Genomic DNA, 8,009 nt, shown 5'->3' on the forward strand with positions numbered 1-8,009 from the left:
CAAAGAAATTATGTTTACTTGCATCCACATCTGATAAAATGCTATTATCCGTATCACATGTGCATTGTACGCCCTTCCCGCGTCAAGGATGTGACACGTACAAGAAATCCCGGCCAGTCTCTCAAGGTTTTTGATTGAATAGTTATTTTATGTGGAATCAGAAAATAAAGTAGATACAGCGATTATTTATTTTATGCATCATTAGACTCGATGGACGTCTCCATCCGACGTATCCATAGATCATACGGATACCCAAAATTTCATTACTTCGACTTTAGGGCCTCTAATGCTATCATAGCAAGCTATAAATGAGATATCCAATAAATCTTAATTACTATGATTTACTAATAAAAATAAAATCTTGCAAGAGAAAAGTGGAATAATGAAATTAATTAAAATTTCAAACTTAATTAACAAGATAACATTTGGTAGGTTGGAATTATTTGTTAGCAAACACATTCTTCGTAGCATATTTTTGTATCATCATAGAAATAAGCTAATGATTCATTGTATTTACAATATTTACAACATAACATAGTTAAAAAAGCAAGTTGATCATGGGAAACTTGGTTATATTAAGATATCATATTCCTTGCAGCTAAGATTCCTTATCCATTTTGATATTCTTATTTGTACATAGAATATTTTGATAAGATATTGTTTGGTGATTTCTAATCGTGAAGTATCTCATGATATTTACAAAATCTCCTCAAAATCCTACGGAAAATTTATAAGTTTTCGGTTATTCAGCAAAATCTTGCTTTAAATCAGTTGAAATTACCTATTCATTTAAATTCATATCTCAAAATAACATTCCTATTAACATTAAAGGAATCATTAAATCTAGCATGGCATTCATAGCCTATATTGGGTCTTTTTTGCTAGGGGCTTTACGTCGCTCCGACACAGATAGGTCTTATGGCGACGATGGGATAGGAAAGGGCTAGGAGTTGGAAGGAAGCGGCCGTGGCCTTAATTAAGGTACAGCCCCAGCATTTGCCTGGTGTGAAAATGGGAAACCACGGAAAACCATCTTCAGGGCTGCCGATAGCGTGATTCGAACCTACTATCTCCCGGATGCAAGCTCACTATAGTGGGTCTCAATATGACTGTGTGATCTCGCGTGATTCAATTAAAGTATTAGGGAAAATTCATTATTGAAGATACTGTATGGAACCAACTTATCTACATTCTGATATACAGTAGCAATGATCATTCGTGTTAATCTAAGTATGCCATACTCAACTTTAGAAGAATGCAACTTTACAGAAGAAATCCTTAGTTAGTATTTCCAAGTGTAGTGCATATTCGTTCTTATAATGATATCTTTTTTATGACTACGTCCTAACATCCTATTTTATGGATTTTAAGATACGCCACAATTATTGTTGTACATGGATTCTTGACAAAATATGCAACGATATTCCCTCTTGCACATAATTGATCCTAATCGGCGCCCATCATCTTACTTTAACAATTCATTTCTTCTTTCATTTCATCGTGGGATATAATTCATCCAACTCATCTTTCATTTCTTTCATTTAATATATCGATATCCTCTTCATTTACTCATTTCAACTCGCATCTCTTCCTACTATTCCCAACCTTTCACATAATCACTTATTTCTCGCGCACAAATAACCCCACTCTCATGCCTTCTCATCATTGGATTTATATCTTGTCGAATTACAATAACATTGCCCCCGTCTACTGACATTTCCGTATTTCGTAATACTATTCTTTATATTGTAACAACGTATCACATATTCATATCATTTTAAATATGTCATCTACACTGACTGAGCAAATGTCATGGGATAGCGGAGCACTGATGCGCAGGTGTGTTGTCTGCGCACCACACGCCCCCTGTGCCAGCGGCAGTTGTATAGGAGGCCGTGTGAACAGTGGATGTGCATTTGAAAAGTGTAACATGGAACGTCGTCTTGAGCTGACACCGTTCGAACGGGGTATGGTGGTCCGTGCCCGACGGATTGGAAGTACAATTTCGGAAGTGGTGCCGGAATTCGGCTTCACACGATCAACCGTGTCCAGGGTGTATCGTGAATGGTTGAATGCGGGTGTCACCGTCCACAACAGACGAACGACTGGCCGTCCAGCCACCCTCGATGACCGTGACCGGCGACATCTTAGACGGATTGTCAATAGTGACAGACGGGCAACCGTGGAACAAATCACGGCTAAATTCAACACAGGCCGTGCAAGGCACGTCTCCCAGTGGACAATTCATAGGAACATGGGTTCTATGGGGTATGGGAGTCGGCGCCGCACACAGGTGCCACTGTTAACCCAACGTCATCGGGCACAACGACGCGCATTTGTCGCCAGTCACCAGGGATGGACACTGGAACAATGGCGTAACGTGATATGGTCGGACGAATCACGATTTCAACTGCACCATGCCGATGGGAGGCACCGTGTATGGCGCAGACCACATGAAGCGATGGACACCCCTGCCTCGAAGGTGTGGTCCAGGGCGCTGGTGTCTCTGTTATGGTCTGGGGTGCATTTTTCTGGTATGGAAAGGGCCATCTAGTTGTTCTGCAAGAGACTTTGAATTGTACGCGGTATTTGAGATGCTCGGAGACCATCTCCACCCATTTTTGGCCTTCCAGCGCCCAGACGGTTCTGCGGTGTTTCAAGATGATAACGCGCCGCCACATCTCTTCCACGTCGGCCGGGAATGTTTCCAGGAAATGCAGCGGAGGTCCAACGACTGCCAAGGCCACCCAGGAGCCCCGATATGAACCCTATCGAGCATATCTGGGATGTCCTGGAACGCAGGCTCCGTACCATGGATCCTGCACCCACGAACATACCAGCATTGGCGGCCGCTCTGCAATCAATTTGGTGTCAGCTGCGTCCAGAGGACTACCAAGGACTTCTCGACTCACTTCCACGGCGTCTCACTGCAGTTCGCAGGGCCAGAGGAGGCCCCACGACATTTGGTAATTCAGTGTACATTCATATTAACGTATCACTTGGAATCTATACAATATCTTTAAGAATTCTTCTTGTCAGAACTTCACATCTGTAATGGCATTCCTTGGATATTCATTTTTGTATCTAGTGTTTGGTTATATTTCTGTCGAGGACTGCCTAATTCCTTTATATCGATCTAATGAGAAATCACTTGCGAGAATCTAACATGATATAGTTTAATTTGAAGATTAAACGGCACAATCTCAAAACTTCAATTACCAATTACCTACTTTATATCTACCTAACTATATGTTTTTATTTGTTAAACATCTCTTTTCCGTCGCTTTTGGGATGATTTATGCCTCATTCATTCTCCGCTGCCGAGGGCGATCTCCATGCTATGTGGCTGGCTTTGTGGACGTCATCTGTGATGTAGCTAAATCATCGTCCAGCTCAGGTTATCCCAGGTAGCCTGTCACTCATCTTCTTAAAGAGCCGTCATCTTGTCTCGTTCAATTATAGAAATACAGGATATAAATGATATCAGCTGATACATGTGGATGCTAACAAAGCCTTCTGATTTAGCAATTATTTATCTCGTGTTATAATTTCTTTGACTGACCTGTTACTTTTATCAGACTCCCAATATATCTGTTTTATTATCAAAATATATGTCGAATGGTTTGCTTTGATTTATGCTAGCAATGGTATTGCGTTCTTGTGACTTGTTGATTCTCTAGTTGAATCTATTCCCTTGGCGTCTTCAATCTGATTGATTTTCAACTCTTGGGAAATGTTTCAAGTGAAATTAACTGCTTTGTGTGTTCAAATATTACTCTGTTGCGCGTTGTTTCGACGTATAATCGTAGTTGATATCTTCTTTAACCAAGCTCTCTTCTTTCTTGATGCATTTTATCTGACTTAATTCGCTCTTTTTTGCGATACATCTGCTTGCTGAATAAGTCAGACATCTTGTTATTTTCTAGTGTTGGGACCATATTTTTTAAGAATCCGGCTCCTGTTTTTGGTCTTTTTTCTAACTGCCATTATGATTATATCTACTTCGATATTGAGTCAATCTTAGCTTCTATGATCTTCTATGAAGTTATTCACTTTGATTAAACTTGATGTGGGTAATCGCTTTTACTCCGACCCGATTGGATTTTCACTTCGGGAATGGTGTAATGGCACAATTGATAAAATATCTATTACAGTAATCAGGTACTAGGGGCATCACATCTTTGTTAATTAAAATTTGACTAGCAATTCTACTCTTATCAAAAAGAAACGTTCCGTTTTACTGACCTAAGCGGTCTTATTCATTAGAACCGCGGTGTTTGTTTTATCTTCTTTGTAACTATTACGTAATTAGTTTTCTTTCAATTTTAAGATGGGTATAATTGGGATGCTGGGTTTTTTCATGTTTTTATGAACGTATTCTGTAGTCACCTTGTCACCTTGTTTCTCATAGGGTAACTTGCTGATGGCCAATTCTGATTCCGCTAACCGTAACACGGTTCTGAGTATGTAGAATATGTATGTAAGTAGAGTTATGCTACCCGCCGATCACGATTCCCCTGCGAGCATGTCAGCTGAGAGCAGCCGGGAAGTAAGACGTCACAACTGGGAAACTTGGTCAAGGCTATATTACGTCAGACGACGGAATATTCGATTCCCTTCCATCATTAATTTCTTCTAAATGAATTAAGATATGAAGAAATGAACTACATCGCTGTGTAGCTTATTTTCTTATAATCATGATTCCAAAGCTTCAGGGAGATCTGTTGAAAATTACGGAAGATATTAGCAATTGCAATTTCTTGGGGATACCTTATAAAAAGGCAGGCATTTCGCTTGTCAAGTCAGTTCATCTTGTATCACAGCCGAGATCGGACGGCCGGCTGTTGGGTATTCTGCAGTCATAATGTAAATAGTCAGTTCGACCCTCTGTGAAAGTTTAAGCCCGCGTATGACGACGCACTACAAGACTTAGAATATTTTCAGTGTCGCGTGGGTGGTGACAGAATCTGCGCCTAAGTTGAAGTGTGAAAAGTTGAGGAGTTTTACGAGAACAGTGTGACTAAAACTTACATTTTCTCACTAATACGATGTTGCGCCAATATAATTTGATGTTCGTATTTGAAGAAAGTGATTAACTTTACATGGGATACTGAAAGTGTTGAAACGTGATCGTCAGTGAAACGTCAAAACTGTCCATGATTTTATATTTAATTCTGACTGTGCTAGTAGTGAAATATAATCCCATATCTTCAGACTGTTCAGGTTATTGAATTTACGGTAGTGAAGCATCACAGTGCATAGTTGTTCTACCTAGGATGTTGGAACATTTTTCAAACTGCACGTCTATGTCACGAACGACTGATACAATTAATCATATTTAACAGTGTCGTCGAGCTTTGATTCTATTTAACAAGTGACCAGATTCTTAAATGAGCATAAACTCAATACTGTATTTAAACGATCTGGTGCATTTAACATTCCTTAATTATCCTGATAAGACTTGTGTCGAACCAAGAACGGTTCCAGGAAGGACAGTGTTTTCTTTTGCCATTTTCGATAGTGAACGGGACTAAATTCACGGAACTTATTCTTTTCCTTTGATGTTGTGTGAAGTATTTAAACGGGATACCTTGTTTTCTACATCGTTATTCGAACAATTTTACGTGATTAATCCATCAGTAATTACTGCATCCTTCTAATTAATTAGTGAAATCCCACTGGGAAGACAATTGAGTGGAGCTTGTGACTCGTCAAAGATCGCTACTGACCATAATCTCATTTGTGGAGATCACTTACTTTGAATCCATTTCATACCCCAGTGCCGCGTTACAACCAAGACCACGAGTGCTCCTAGACCATCCAGACCTCCGAGATATTCGAGACCTTCTAGATATTTGTGACCGGTTCGGAATGTGGTGGCACCATGAGCAGACATTGCGGACCCGCAATGTATCAGGACCAGTTCAACCCCAGGAGAAGTACTCATTGTAACTGCTGTGCTGAGGTGATGTTAAATTCAGAATTTATTTCATGAATACACTTTTCTTTAAAAAATAGCATTCCTTATACTTATCTTACTTACCTCTCCTCTGTAACAAGTCAGATAAGGACCGGTCACCCTTGTGCCGAGTCTTGTGTTCAGCTAGCTATCGAAACAAACTTTTAAGGTTACAGTATTCTGTAGTTTTTTCTTTATTTCATGTCTGTCACCTTGTTTCTCATAGGGTAATTTGCTGATGGCCAATTCTGATTCCGCTACAGTGTTGATTAAGTTGCTTTTGTTGGGAGAGTTGACCCAGTTATGTTTAGGTCACTTGCTGATGATCTCTAAGTCAAACTCATTCAAATCTAAATTCGTGAGATTCATAACTGGTGAATGAAATTTGTGGTTGACTTGTTGTTCATCTTGGGGACTGAATGTCTCTTGAAAATGATGCCCAATTGTTGGCTTTCAAATTTAATAATAATAATAATAATAATAATAATAATAATAATAATAATAATAATAATAATAATAATAATAATAATAATAATAATAATAATAATAATGTTATTCACTTTACGCCCCACTAACTACTTTTACGGTTTTTGGACACACCGAAGTGCCAAACTTTAGTCCCGCAGGAGTTATTTTGCGTGCCTGTAAATCTACCGACATGAGGCTGAAGTATTTGAGCACCTTCAAATACAACCTGACTCAGCCAGGATCGAACCTACCAAGTTGAGGTCAGAGGGCCAGCGCCTCAACCGTCTGAGCCACTCAGCCCGGCGGCTTTCAAATTGATTAGCTTTTTATTCAAAGTATTGTGTTTGTATATGATTTGAAATAGTCTCAGATTCCATTCCATTTCAATGAGGCTAAGGGAAGAGGAGCTGCTAAATAAGCGTCATGTAGTTTTGCATTGAGACAAGATTTCTTTTTATAAAGATAATTTATCTTCTTATACGTAATGTGGCCACTTTTGATTGCGTTTTTCGTTCCCAACTTGAACTTTCGCGTTTGTTGAGACTGGCACTTATGAATTTTGGAGTTATCTTTGAGAAACCGTTTTAAAAAGAATATGCCTTTGCCGAATTTAGCAACTGTGATTTTAATATATTTAAAAACAAATTTTCGTTTTTATATGCCTGGTTAGGATTACTGTGGAACCCGCTTTTAACGAAGACTTTCGTAAGGCCCAGCCAAATGGCCATAACCCCCTTCTAACGAATCTCAGCATAAGGAAAAGTCCGTTTTTAAGGAATATATTTCACATAAATTACCATCGCACATCCTGTTGTAACGAAAATTTGCGATAGGATACTTTTTCTAAACTTGCTTGAAATCTTAATTAACTTCCGTTTTCACGTAATCTCAGTCTGAATTTAACGGGTTAAATTAAACCGCTCCGTTAGCAATATGTGGAACCTTTGGAAATCACTGTTATCGGCGAGCAGCAGTCACTGTCGTGCTACATGCCGTCGATAAGTCATGTCCACTGAACTGTAGGCAGTACCGAAATGACGACTCTTTGGCAGCTAAGTGCGGTTTCCGGCGAGACTAGATGTGCGGCCTAGAGGCATGACTGACGTACGCGTACACGCCGCGAGACACAAGTAACTTCACGAAATATAAATATTTAGGTGGAAGGTCTCTTACAAATTTTACGTGATTTACAGTGAAAGATATATTTTAGAAGATTTAAAGCAATTTGAAACTGAAAAAGCTATGGGTACGGTATTGAACAAAATGAAAATGTATTCTAGAAAAAAATACGGAATAAGTAGAAGGTCGTGCATTCCATGCCTTACGCTGCCTGAACCGTCATGGATAGACCCCAAGTGTAAGCGTACGAAAAGTAGAGCGGTTCATGCTCTACAAAAAGTCTGCGAGGGTATATACGTATCTCCAACCATTTGACCTTTAGAGCGATTTTAGTTCATAGTCGGTGGTAAAATAAACCTTCTCTTATAAATAAATAAATGGAGATTTTCCCCATATGTTACATCCAAATAAAGTGTCCAACCTCCTCTAGGACTCGTTAAGTATTAAAATAATCTTTAAAGTA

The sequence above is a fragment of the Anabrus simplex genome, chromosome 1, assembly GCF_040414725.1.
Source record: "Anabrus simplex isolate iqAnaSimp1 chromosome 1, ASM4041472v1, whole genome shotgun sequence".
NCBI lineage: Eukaryota > Metazoa > Arthropoda > Insecta > Orthoptera > Tettigoniidae > Anabrus > Anabrus simplex.